This window comes from Pan troglodytes, chromosome 11 (assembly GCF_028858775.2).
Source record: "Pan troglodytes isolate AG18354 chromosome 11, NHGRI_mPanTro3-v2.0_pri, whole genome shotgun sequence".
NCBI lineage: Eukaryota > Metazoa > Chordata > Mammalia > Primates > Hominidae > Pan > Pan troglodytes.
The window spans coordinates 36,193,026-36,206,511 of NC_072409.2; the positions used below are offsets into that span (position 1 = coordinate 36,193,026).

Here is a 13,486-nt window from a genome sequence, read left to right on the forward strand (position 1 = left end):
AAAAGCATATTTTTAAATCTCTTGCACTTTATATGGAAATGGAAATGCTCATTCAACTTGGTGAATCACATACTTTGCTACTCTAAAAGGTATTGCAATAGTTTAGAACTTCTTAGTTAATTAAACTTTTATTTGCATTATTTTAGATAGCACCTGATATATACATAAAGCATTCAGAATTCTCAATTCAGGTGTAATTTTACCAAACTTGAAATATCAAACAAAATGCTATCTGTCATTGTAACCTCTATCAACTCTTATTACTCCTTACAATCATTCAAATTCCAATGGCCTTTTTGGTTTTGTGATTTAATAAGCCACACTAAAATGTGTATCTTAATTATACACTTCAGCATATACTACAACTGTTCATTTCACAGTCAGATAATTATTTACTACAGTCTTGAATTTATATCCAAAAATCTACAATTTAAGGAAAGTGGTTCTTTGCAATGTATAATATTAATGATGCATGAGAATGTTTACAGAGGGCTGAACTAATAAAATCAATTTCAAATCAGTCTGTTAAGTGTGTTTCCTTGGTTGGAATTGGCAAACCAACCAGTAGAAGACAACGAAACAGAACAAGGAAGGAAAACATCTTGAAACAACTCTTATTCTTTTGAAATATCAATTTTTGTAGCATTAACTTGTGTGCTTTACCACGTGACTTTTATTAACACATTTTTTTCTAGCGTATCATCATCTATTTTAATGTTATGTATTTATTGCAATTTTATAGCAACACTCCAAGCTTATAGAATACTTGCAGAATATGTACTTCTTAAGTGTATTTTTCTTAAACATGTTTTTACATACATAATTATATATTAGATATATAAGTATATATTTTATAACATAGAAATTATGATACATTATAGATATAAATCATATTACTTTCAAACATACACCTAAATCTATAATTCAAAATGAATATTTTCTGCTTAGTTTTTATCTCCCTCCCAGCTGGGTGCGGTGGCTCACGCCTATAATCCCAGCTCTTTGGGAGGCTGAGGCTGGGGGATCACCTGAGGTCAGGAGTTCAAGATCAGCCTGGCCAATATGGGGAAACCATCTCTACTAAAAATACAAAAATTAGCCAGGTGTTGTGGCGGGTGCCTGTAATCCCAGCTACTTGGCAGGCTGAGGCAGGAGAACAGCTTGAACCTGGGAGGCAAAGGTTGCAGTGAACCGAGATCGTACTATTGCACTCCAGCCTGGGTGACAAAAGTGAAACTTTGTCTCAAAAAAATAAATAAATAAATAAAAACACTCCCCTAGCATAGCTTTGATATGAAGAAAGTTAAAATTATCTATTCCAACAATTATATTTTATAATTGAATAAACCATAATTCAAAAGTTAAATGATTTATCCAATATTACATACTGACCAATTCTATCTTACAATACCTAGTGATCTTTCAGTCTTTCTTCTTCTGCACATGCTCCATTCTTTCCAGCCTCCTTTATTTCCTCTTTACTGTTTACACAGTGAAATGTGTAGCAAAAAAAGGTATCTTAAGAGACAAATGGGATACAGAATACAAGGATTTCTTCCCGTAGTCAATGTATTTAAGAGTGTTGATTTTAGAAAGAAACATGGAGGTAGTTTTTATCATCCAAATTTATAGGTAAATTGAAATCATAAAAATTTACCCAGAAACCACATTATTCACTTATTTAACCACACTTACCATGTGACAGGCACTGTGAATTTTTCTGGATATTTAAGACCAACAAAACAGGCTAACTATAAAGCTTACAGTGGACTGAAGGAGACTCAAGCTAAACGTCTCTTAAAATTTCTGTATTTATAATCAATATGGGTAAGTGAAGAAAAGTCAGTTAATGGATATTGACATTGAAAATTAGGAGCAACTGGGAAGGAAGGCTTGCTTTCTACAGATTGGTCAGAGAGGACTTCTCCCTGACAAGGTGCTTTTATGTGAGGCTAAGAACAATTGAGCCCTGTGAAGAACTGGGTGAAGGGTGACATGAGCAGTGGGAAGGGCTTGAGTTACAGGCTTGAGAAGGGAAAGTCTCGGGCATATTCGATGACCTACTGATGTCCAGTGCATTTGAAGAGTATTAAGCAGGGGAGAGATAATCACCCAAAGAGGTAGAAAACTCACATGGGCATGAGTAGTTTCTTCCTCTTAGGCTTAGATGAAGCTATCATTACCTCCATAATTTCTCCACCTATTGTTTACGATTAACCACACCATGGGCAAGTCGTATTTGTACAGTCATTTGCATTTCAAAATCACGTTCGCACATTTGTCATTTTATTTAGTCCTCATGGGAAACTTCTAAGGCAGCTAGATCAGGCTTTAAAAGCAGCATTTACACAGGAGTTAACTGAAGTCTAGGGTATAATATTGTATTATTGTGTTGTGTTATGCATTTTATAACATAGGTCTTGTCAACACTTTCTATTTTTTGTGTTTTGTTTTCATTTTCAAATCTAACTACCTTATGTTCTAGTGTGCAGAGTTTTCTACCTTGTGGAGAATGTTTAGTGTTATCAAATATCTTTTGTGTGCAGTTTGCAACTGCCACATTTGCTTGTGTCAGCTATTTTTGTGACTCTTTCTGACTCACAGGAAAAGCCATTTTTATCTCTAGTAACCCCTTTAGGTTCCATAACATTCCCATAGTTTTGTTTTGGAAAGAAAAATTGTGAAATATTCAGTCATATTCTTAGCTATTTTCTTAGAGTCTTCAGGGTGTATGTCCAGAGGGACCTCCCAGCATAGGGGAATTGCTCACATGGGGACACTGAAAGATAAAACTCATGGTTCCCAGCCTAGCACTGTGGGGGAACTTTGTGCTAACACTGCATTCTTTTCATAATAAGCTCTGCAAGAAGATACAAAGTAGCAAAGTCCAGAAATTGCTCTGATATATCATAGGGCCTGATATTAACTTGAAAAGTAAACTCTATAATAGTAGAGTAACATAGAACAGAAGAACTTTCTGACCTTCCCTGTGGTGTTACAATATACTTGGATTTGCTAAGAAAGAGGAGGTTATTTTCCTTTATATTTTTATTCTTTGAATTCTAATATTTTCCATCACATGGAAGTGGAACTCTGAAATGTGTAAATGTACTTTTTAAATGGGACTAGTTCATACACAATTGTTCATTTATTAATTAAAGTTATTTTGAGCACCTTCTCTTGCAAATACTATTCTAGGTGCTAAGATTACAAATAAAGATTAATGAAGAAGAAAAATAAGCAGACATTGTCCTCATGGTGCTAGAAGAAGGGACAGATAATTAAAACATGCAAGTCATACAGCCTAATAAGCAACACAAATTAGAATATGATAAATGCTACAATAGTGGTACACACATGGTAATTTTTACCAAATAAGAATTGTCCTTGACACAGACTAAAGGAATAAAGTAGGATGTCTTAAAGGAGATGATGGCTGAACTGAAACTAGAAAGACAAGTAATAGGTTAAAATTAAGTTTCAGAAATTAAAGTACTTGATAGATTTCATATTAGGACATCTTATTATGAATAAGCAAGAGACATTATATAAGGAGTAAAATTTCAGGAATTAGATTACCCAAGGACAATTTAATGACATACTGCTATTATATCAGCATCAATTACTGTCTAAAATAATACTCTGTTGTATCTTTTGCACTTTTTGCAGACTTTCAGGTACAAAAACATCCTCGCCTACATTTGTATTCCACCATCTCTATCAAACTTTAGAGTAACTAACTTTATAGTAAACAGCTTCTAGGTTTATTTTACCCTATCAAAGCTTCAAAAAAAAGAGGTCTCTTTGTAGTTTTTTAAAAAAAATATGTATTTTAGTCTAAACTTGCTGTTGTATAAATTTTCTAAATTTGCTTTTGAAGGCAAAACCCAGATAGTGGCTTATTGGCTCCAAAGAGCTCAGAACCTAATTACCCCTTCTTCTCTATAAAACCCATAAAACTTTTACTGTACTATAACTGTTATTCTTTCTGTTATTTTTGTTAATAAAGACAAAACAAAACAAAATAGCCCTCCTGGAACTGGTTACACATCAGGGTCTCATCAAGTTCCACAACAGTGAACCTCAATTTTGTTACTACTAAATATTTATTTTCTTTCGATATAATTGCCCCATGTTTTTGCATATCTTCCAATAATGTCCTAAATTATGCTTAAAATATCATACTAACTAGACTGGTAAAACGGTAAGCTACTGGAGGCTTTGGATTTTTTTAAATCATCTTTTTAAACTTTTAGAAAAATAAATTGAACTTGAACAAAGTAAAAATTATGTGGTTAGCACAATATTTTAAATCAAACCCATTATTTGTAGAATTATAATAATTAACACATAAAGTAGATCTGGAAGTAATCTAATCAGCTTCACATTGCAAAAACAAAACAAAAGCAAAACAACAACAACAAAGAAACCTAATACGGTATCTTTGAAGAGGAACACAATAGTGACATGTTTTTATCTGTTTGATGAAAAGCTAACAGAATTCATTTTGGAAAAGTGATAATGGCTTTTCATGTATATCTTTGGTCAAATCTTATAAGTAAACAATCTGATAACTGTTAATATACTTCCTTTTATAAATGAATAAACGACAAAAATAACTAACACTTTTTAAGCAATAATATACAACAGGCACTGTGTTGCTTTACCTATGTTGTCTTTTTAGTTCTATAATAAAGGAATAAGGTAAGTTCTCAGCAATATCCCTGGAAATTCGTGACACAGAAAATTAATTAACTTGCCTTTGGACATGAATATAACAAGTGGCAAAGTTAAGTACTCATAAATAACAGGCTATATTGCTTTCTTAATATGTTATATAGGACTGAAAATTTTCCCAAGATGGCCGAATAGGAACAGCTCTGGTCTACAGCTCCCAGCGTGAGCGACGCAGAAGACAGGTGATTTCAGCATTTCCAACTGAGGTACCGGGTTCATCTCACTAGGGAGTGCCAGACAGTGGGGGCAGGTCAGTGGGTGCGCGCACCGTGCTCGAGCCAAAGCAGGGAGAGGCATTGCCTCACTTCGGAAGAGCAAGGGGTCAGGGAGTTCCCTTTCCGAGTCAAAGAAAGGGGTGACGGACGCACCTGGAAAATCGGGTCACTCCCACCCGAATACTGAGCTTTTCCGACAGGCTTAAAAAACAGCGCACCACGAGATTATACGCCGCACCTGGCTCGGAGGGTCCTACGCCACGGAGTCTCGCTGATTGCTAGCACAGCAGTCTGAGATCAAACTGCAAGGCGGCAGTGAGGCTGGGGGAGGGGCGCCCGCATTGCCCAGGCTTGATTAGGTAAACAAAGCAGCCCGGAAGCTCCAACTGGGTGGAGCCCACCACAGCTCAAGGAGGCCTGCCTGCCTCTGTAGGCTCCACCTCTGGGGGCAGGGCACAGACAAACAAAAAGACAGCAGTAACCTCTGCAGACTTAAATGTCCCTGTCTGACAGCTTTGAAGAGAGCAGTGGTTCTCCCAGCACGCAGCTGGAGATCTGAGAACGGGCAGACCTGAGAACGGGCAGACTGCCTCCTCAAGTGGGTCCCTGACCCCTGACCCCCGAGCAGCCTAACTGGGAGGCACCCCCCAGCAGGAGCACACTGACACCTCACACAGCAGGGTATTCCAACAGACCTGCAGCTGAGGGTCCTGTCTGTTAGAAGGAAAACTGACAAACAGAAAGGACATCCACACCAAAAACCCATCTGTACATCACCATCATCAAAGACCAAAAGTAGATAAAATCACAAAGATGGGGAAAAAACAGAACAGAAAAACTGGAAACTCTAAAAAGCAGAGGGCCTCTCCTCCTCCAAAGGAACGCAGTTCCTCACCAGCAACGGAACAAAGCTGTATGGAGAATGACTTTGACTAGCTGAGAGAAGAAGGCTTCAGATGATCAAATTACTCTGAGCTACGGGAGGACACTCAAACCAAAGGCAAAGAAGTTGAAAACTTTGAAAAAAATTTAGAAGAATATATAACTAGAATAACCAATACAGAGAAGTGCTTAAAGGAGCTGATGGAGCTGAAAACCAAGGCTCCAGAACTACGTGAAGAATGCAGAAGCCTCAGGAGCCGATGCGATCAACTGGAAGAAAGGGTATCAGCAATGGAAGATGAAATGAATGAAATGAAGCAAGAAGGGAAGTTTAGAGAAAAAAGAATAAAAAGAAATGAGCAAAGCCTCCAAGAAATATGGGACTATGTGAAAAGACCAAATCTACATCTGATTGGTGTACCTGAAAGTGACGGGGAGAATGGAACCAAGTTGGAAAACACTCTGCAGGATATTATCCAGGAGAAGTTCCCCAATCTAGCAAGGCAGGCCAAGGTTCAGATTCAGGAAATACAGAGAATGCCACAAAGATACTCCTCGAGAAGAGCAACTCCAAGACACATAATTGTCAGATTCACCAAAGTTGAAAGGAAGGAAAAAATATTAAGGGCAGCCAGACAGAAAGGTCGGGTTACCCTCAAAGGAAAGCCCATCAGACTAACAGCTGATCTCTCGGCAGAAACCCTACAAGCCAAAAGAGAGTGGGGGCCAATATTCAACATTCTTAAAGAAAAGAATTTTCAACCCAGAATTTCATATCCAGCCAAACTAAGCTTCATAAGTGAAGGAGAAATAAAATACTTTACAGACAAGCAAATGCTGACCGATTTTGTCACCACCAGGCCTGCCCTACAAGAGCTCCCAAAGGAAGCACTAAACATGAAAAGGAACAACTGGTACCAGCCGCTGCAAAATCATGCCAAAATGTAAAGACCATCGAGGCTAGGAAGAAACTGCATCAACTAACGAGCAAAATAACCAGCTAACATCATAATGACAGGATCAAATTCACAGATAACAATATTAACTTTAAATGTAAATGGACTAAATGCTCCAATTAAAAGACACAGACTGGCAAATTGGATAAAGAGTCAAGACCCATTAGTGTGCTGTATTCAGGAAACCCATCTCACGTGCAGAGACACACATAGGCTCAAAATAAAAGGATAGAGGAAGATCTACCAAGCAAATGGAAAACAAAAAAAGGCAGGGGTTGCAATCCTAGTCTCTGATAAAACAGACTTTAAACCAACAAAAGATCAAAAGAGACAAAGAAGGCCATTACATAATGGTAAAGGGATCAATTCAACAAGAAGCGCTAACTATCCTAAATATATATGCACCCGATACAGGAGCACCAAGATTCATAAAGCAAGTTCTGAGTGACCTACAAAGAGACTTAGACTCCCACACATTAATAATGGGAGACTTTAACACCCCACTGTCAACATTAGACAGATCAACGAGACAGAAAGTCAACAAGGATACCCAGGAATTGAACTCAGCTCTGCACCAAGCGGACCTAATAGACATCTACAGAACTCTCCACCCCAAATCAACAGAATATACATTTTTTTCAGCACCACACCACACCTATTCCAAAATTGACCACATAGTTGGAAGTAAAGCTCTCCTCAGCAAATGTAAAAGAACAGAAATTATAACAAACTATCTCTCAGACCACAGTGCAATCAAACTAGAACTCAGGATTAAGAATCTCACTCAAAACCGCTCAACTACATGGAAACTGAACAACCTGCTCCTGAATGACTACTGGGTACATAACGAAATGAAGGCAGAAATAAAGATGTTCTTTGAAACCAACGAGAACAGAGACATAACATACCAGAATCTCTGGGACACATTCAAAGCAGTGTGTAGAGGGAAATTTATAGCACTAAATGCCCACAAGAGAAAGCAGGAAAGATCCAAAATTGACACCCTAACATCACAATTAAAAGAACTAGAAAAGCAAGAGCAAACACATTCCAAAGCTAGCAGAAGGCAAGAAATAACTAAAATCGGAGCAGAACTGAAGGAAATAGAGACACAAAAAACCCTTCAAAAAATTAATGAGTCCAGGAGCTGGTTTTTTGAAAGGATCAACAAAATTGATAGACCGCTAGCAAGACTAATAAAGAAAAAAAGAGAGAAGAATCAAATAGATACAATAAAAAATGATAAGGGGGATATCACCACCGATCCCACAGAAATACAAACTACCATCAGAGAATACTACAAACACCTCTACGCAAATAAAGTAGAAAATCTAGAAGAAATGAATAAATTCCTCGACACATACACTCTCCAAAGACTAAACCAGGAAGAAATTGAATCTCTGAATAGACCAATAACAGGATCGGAAATTGTGGCAATAATCAATAGCTTACCAACCAAAAAGAGTCCAGGACCAGATGGATTCACAGCCGAATTCTACCAGAGGTACAAGGAGGAACTGGTACCATTCCTTCTGAAACTATTCCAATCAATAGAAAAAGAGGGAATCCTCCCTAAATCATTTTATGAGGCCAGCATCATTCTGATACCAAAGCCTGGCAGAGACACAACAAAAAAAGAGAATTTTAGACCAATATCCTTGATGAACATAGACGGAAAAATCCTCAATAAAATACTGGCAAAACGAATCCAGCAGCACATCAAAAAGCTTATCCACCATGATCAAGTGGGCTTCATCCCTGGGATGCAAGGCTGGTTCAATATACGCAAATCAATAAATGTAATCCATCATATAAACAGAGCCAAAGACAAAAACCACGTGATTATCTCAATAGATGCAGAAAAAGCCTTTGACAAAATTCAAAAACCCTTCATGCTAAAAACTCTAAATAAATTAGGTATTGATGGGACATATTTCAAAATAATAAGAGCTATCTATGGCAAACCCACAGCCAATATCATACTGAATGGGCAAAAACTGGAAGCATTCCCTTTGAAAACTGGCATAAGACAGGGATGCCCTCTCTCACCACTCCTATTCAACATAATGTTGGAAGTTCTGGCCAGGGCAATTAGGCAGGAGAAGGAAATAAAGGGTATTCAATTAGGAAAAGAGGAAGTCAAATTGTCCCTGTTTGCAGATGACATGATTGTATATCTAGAAAACCCCATTGTCTCAGCCCAAAATCTCCTTAAGCTGATAAGCAACTTCAGCAAAGTCTCAGGATACAAAATCAATGTACAAAAATCACAAGCATTCTTATACACCAACAACAGACAAACAGAGAGCCAAATCATGAGTGAACTCCCATTCACAATTGCTTCAAAGAGAATAAAATACCTAGGAATCCAACTTACAAGGGATGTGAAGGACCTCTTCAAGGAGAACTACAAACCACTGCTCAAGGAAATAAAAGAGGATACAAACAAATGGAAGAACATTCCATGCTCATGGGTAGGAAGAATCAATATCGTGAAAATGGCCATACTGTCCAAGGTAATTTACAGATTCAATGCCATCCCCATCAAGCTACCAATGACTTTCTTCACAGAATTGGAAAAAACTACTTTAAAGTTCATATGGAACCAAAAAAGAGCCTGTATTGCCAAGTCAATCCTAAGCCAAAGGACAAAGCTGGAGGCATCACACTACCTGACTTCAAACTATACTACAAGGCTACAGTAACCAAAACAGCATGGTACTGGTACCAAAACAGAGATATAGATCAATGGAACAGAACAGAGCCCTCAGAAATAACGCCACATATCTACAACTATCTGATCTTTGACAAACCTGAGAAAAACAAGCAATGGGGAAAGGATTCCCTATTTAATAAATGGTGCTGGGGAAACTGGCTAGCCATATGTAGAAAGCTGAAACTGGATCCCTTCCTTACACCTTATACAAAAATCAATTCAAGATGGATTAAAGACTTAAACGTTAGACCTAAAACCATAAAAACCCTAGAAGAAAACCTAGGCATTACCATTCAGGACATAGGCATGGGCAAGGACTTCATGTCTAAAACACCAAAAGCAATGGCAACAAAAGCCAAAATTGACAAATGGGATCTAATTAAACTAAAGAGTTTCTGCACAGCAAAAGAATCTACCATCAGAGTGAACAGGCAACCTACAACATGGGAGAAAATTTTCGCAACCTACTCATCTGACAAAGGGCTAATATCCAGAATCTACAATGAACTCAAACAAATTTACAAGAAAAAAACAAACAACCCCATCAAAAAGTGGGCGAAGGACATGAACAGACACTTCTCAAAAGAAGACATTTATGCAGCCAAAAAACACATGAAAAAATGCTCATCATCACTGGCCATCAGAGAAATGCAAATCAAAACCACAATGAGATACCATCTCACACCAGTTAGAATGGCAATCATTAAAAAGTCAGGAAACAACAGGTGCTGGAGAGGATGTGGAGAAATAGGAACACTTTTACACTGTTGGTGAGACTGTAAACTAGTTCAACCATTGTGGAAGTCAGTGTGGCGATTCCTCAGGGATCTAGAACTGGAAATACCATTTGACCCACCCATCCCATTACTGGGTCTATACCCAAAGGACTATAAATCATGCTGCTATAAAGACACATGCACACGTATGTTTATTGCGGCATTATTCACAATAGCAAAGACTTGGAACAAACCCAAATGTCCAACAATGATAGACTGGATCAAGAAAATGTGGCACATATACACCATGGAATACTATGCAGCCATAAAAAATGATGAGTTCATGTCCTTTGTAGGGACATGGATGAAATTGGAAATCATCATTCTCAGTAAATTATCACAAGAACAAAAAACCAAACACCACATATTCTCACTCATAGGTGGGAATTGAGCAATGAGAACACATGGACACAGGAAGGGGAATATCACACTCTGGGGACTGTTGTGGGTTGGGGGGAGGTGGGAGGGATAGCACTGGGAGATATACCTAATGCTAGATGATGAGTTAGTGGGTGCAGCGCACCAGCATGGCACATGTATACATATGTAACTAACCTGCACAATGTGCACATGTACCCTAAAACTTATAGTATAATAATTAAAAAAAAGAAAAAAAATATGTTATATAGGTTATGCTAACTCTTAACTTTATCCCTAAGTAAACATTTATATATTGTTATTTTTCATGTTGTATATTAAAATTTCATTTTTATGCTTTTGATAGATGTCTAGTTTGCAAGGACTTTCAATTTTTTAATTCTTCTTTTTCTTTTTCTTTTTTTTTTTGAGATGAAGTTTTGCTTGTCACCCAGGCTGGATTACAATGGCACAATCTCGGCTCACTTCAACCTCCGCCTTCCGGGTTCAAGCAATTCTCCTGCCTCAGCCTCCAGAGTACCTGGGATTACAGGCACCCACCACCACAACCAGCAAATTCAGCTAATTTTTGTGTATTTAGTACAGATGAGGTTTCTTCATGTTGGCCAGGCTGGTCTCGAATTCCTGACCTCAGGTGATCCACTTGCCTTGGCCTCCCAATGTACTGGGATTACAGGCATGAGCCACTGCACCTGGCCAAATTTTTTAATTTTTCTAATCTCTAGCTACTTAGTAGGTACAAGTATGAGAATATAGAAACACAATAGCATCTTTACTTAAACAGTCACTCACTGCATTAGTTTGTGAGAGCTGCTGTAACAAAATACCACAAACTGGGTAGCCTTAAAACCGCCTTTGCAAAATTATGACTGAAACAGTGAAAGAGATCTAATCTAACGAACTCCATCTTGCTTCTAACCTTTAAGCTGTCCTTGTTCATTCCTGGGCATAGGCTGAACTAACTTTGGGGGGAACTTAGTTTATAGTTTAAAACAAAGATGATAACAACCCTTTCCCAAAACAACCCTCCTTCTTGCCCAGAGACTAGACTGCCTTTGTAGGACTAATATCAGCCACAAGATTAGAAATTAAGATTTAGGAGTCATGCAGCTGGAGGCTACAAGATTCTCACCCTCCCTAAACTGCTTCTAAAATCAGTACCTGAGATATTTTGCAGACCCTGCACTTGATGGATCAGCTAGCACCACCCACATGTATTAACTGGCTCATCTGATCTTGTAGCCCCCACCCAGGAACTGACTCATTGTAAGAGGACAGCTTCAATTCCTTATGACTTCATCTGCTACCTAACCAATGAGAACATCTGGCTCACTGGCTTCCTCCCACCCATGAAGTTGTCCTTAAAAGGTCTGATCCCCAAATACTTGGAGAGACTGATTTGAGTAATAATAAAACTTCAGTCTCCTACACAGTCCGCTCTGTGTGAATTATTGTTTCTCTACTGCAATTTCCCTTTCTTGTTAAATCGGCTCTGTCTAGGCAATGGGTAACCCATTGGGAGGTTACAAACTGAATATGGGAAGTTCATTATCTCACATTTCTGGAGGCTAGAAGTCCAACACCAAGGTGCCAGCAGAGTTGATTTCTTATGAGGCTTCTTTCCTTGGTGTGTGTAGGTGGCTGCCATCTTTCCTCTTATTCATGTGTTTTCTGTGAATGTCTGTGTCTTAATCCCTTCTTTTAAGGACACCAGCCATATTGGACTAGGACCAAACCCAATGACTATATTTAACCTTAATCACCTCCTTAAAGACTCTATCTTCTGGCCAGGTGAGGTGGCTCATGCCTACAGTCCCAGCACTTTGGGAGACCAAGATGGGCAGATCACTTGAGGCCAGAGGAGTTCAAGACCAGCCTGGCCAACATGGTGGAACCCCATCTGTACTAAAAATACAAAAATTAGCTGGGCATGATGGTGCTCACCTGTAATCCCAGTTACTCAGGAGGCTGAGGCATGAGAATCGCTTTAACCCAGGAGGCAGAAGTTGTGGTGAGCAGAGATCATGCACTGCACTCCAGCCTGGGCAATGCACCAAGACTCTGTCTCAAAAAAAATAAAATAAAATAAAATAAAGATTATCTTCAAATAAAGTCACCTTCTGAGGGAGTAGGGGTTAGGACTTCAACAAATGAAATGGTGGGGGGCACAGTTTAGCCAATAATAGTCACTAAATTTGATTCTGTTTTGTGTTAAAGATTCATTGACTTTAGCATAGAACCAAAAGCACTGAATATGTGCACGACTCCATAGGGCACCATTCACATATAGTAAATGTACACATTCTGGTCAGTCGTACAGTCCTTTTCCTAGAACAGATCTTAGAATTGCCACAGCCACTTTTCAGGCAAAATACTTTTTATTAATTTTATATAGCTATGACAATATAGATCTCTCAGTAAAGCTAATGATTAAGCTTTGTATAGTTCTTTTGTTAAAGCTAGTAATTAAGCTTTACTTTGCTGAATTATAAATGGATTGCATTTGTTTGCTAGAGGTCAATTCCTTCATACTGAAACAAAGTTATGAGAGCCAAAAAGATATATTTCACAAAATTGAATTGTTTTGATGCTTTGAAAGTAGATTTCAGGATTTTACCAAGCACCGTAATTCCAATAATATGTTTATCTTAAATTAATGTTTAACGCAATTGAACAATACTGACATTTTAAAACCAGTATTATTTAAATTAATATGTCTGTGACTGTCAACCTTTAGAAAGTGTTTCAGACACAGAACAGAATAAAAAACATGATGAACACTATAAAATTAAACAATGTGATTCACATACATAGTATTTTACACAA

At 38.0% G+C, this 13,486-nt stretch overlaps 1 long non-coding RNA gene across 3 annotated transcripts in view; it reads right to left on the reverse strand.

The window, feature by feature from the left end:
* Window positions 1-11,918, reverse strand: part of LOC107976743 (uncharacterized) — a 72,338-nt gene extending 60,420 nt beyond the window's left edge. The window contains exon 1 of one of the 3 annotated variants that reach the window (XR_008537159.2): window positions 5,191-5,541. This is a non-coding gene — a long non-coding RNA (uncharacterized LOC107976743). Of the gene's footprint in view, window positions 1-5,105; window positions 5,542-11,821 lie in introns of those variants that run through there. The other 2 variants (XR_001720935.4, XR_010148609.1) reach the window with 2 other exon arrangements.
* Window positions 11,919-13,486: the final 1,568 nt, after the last annotated feature.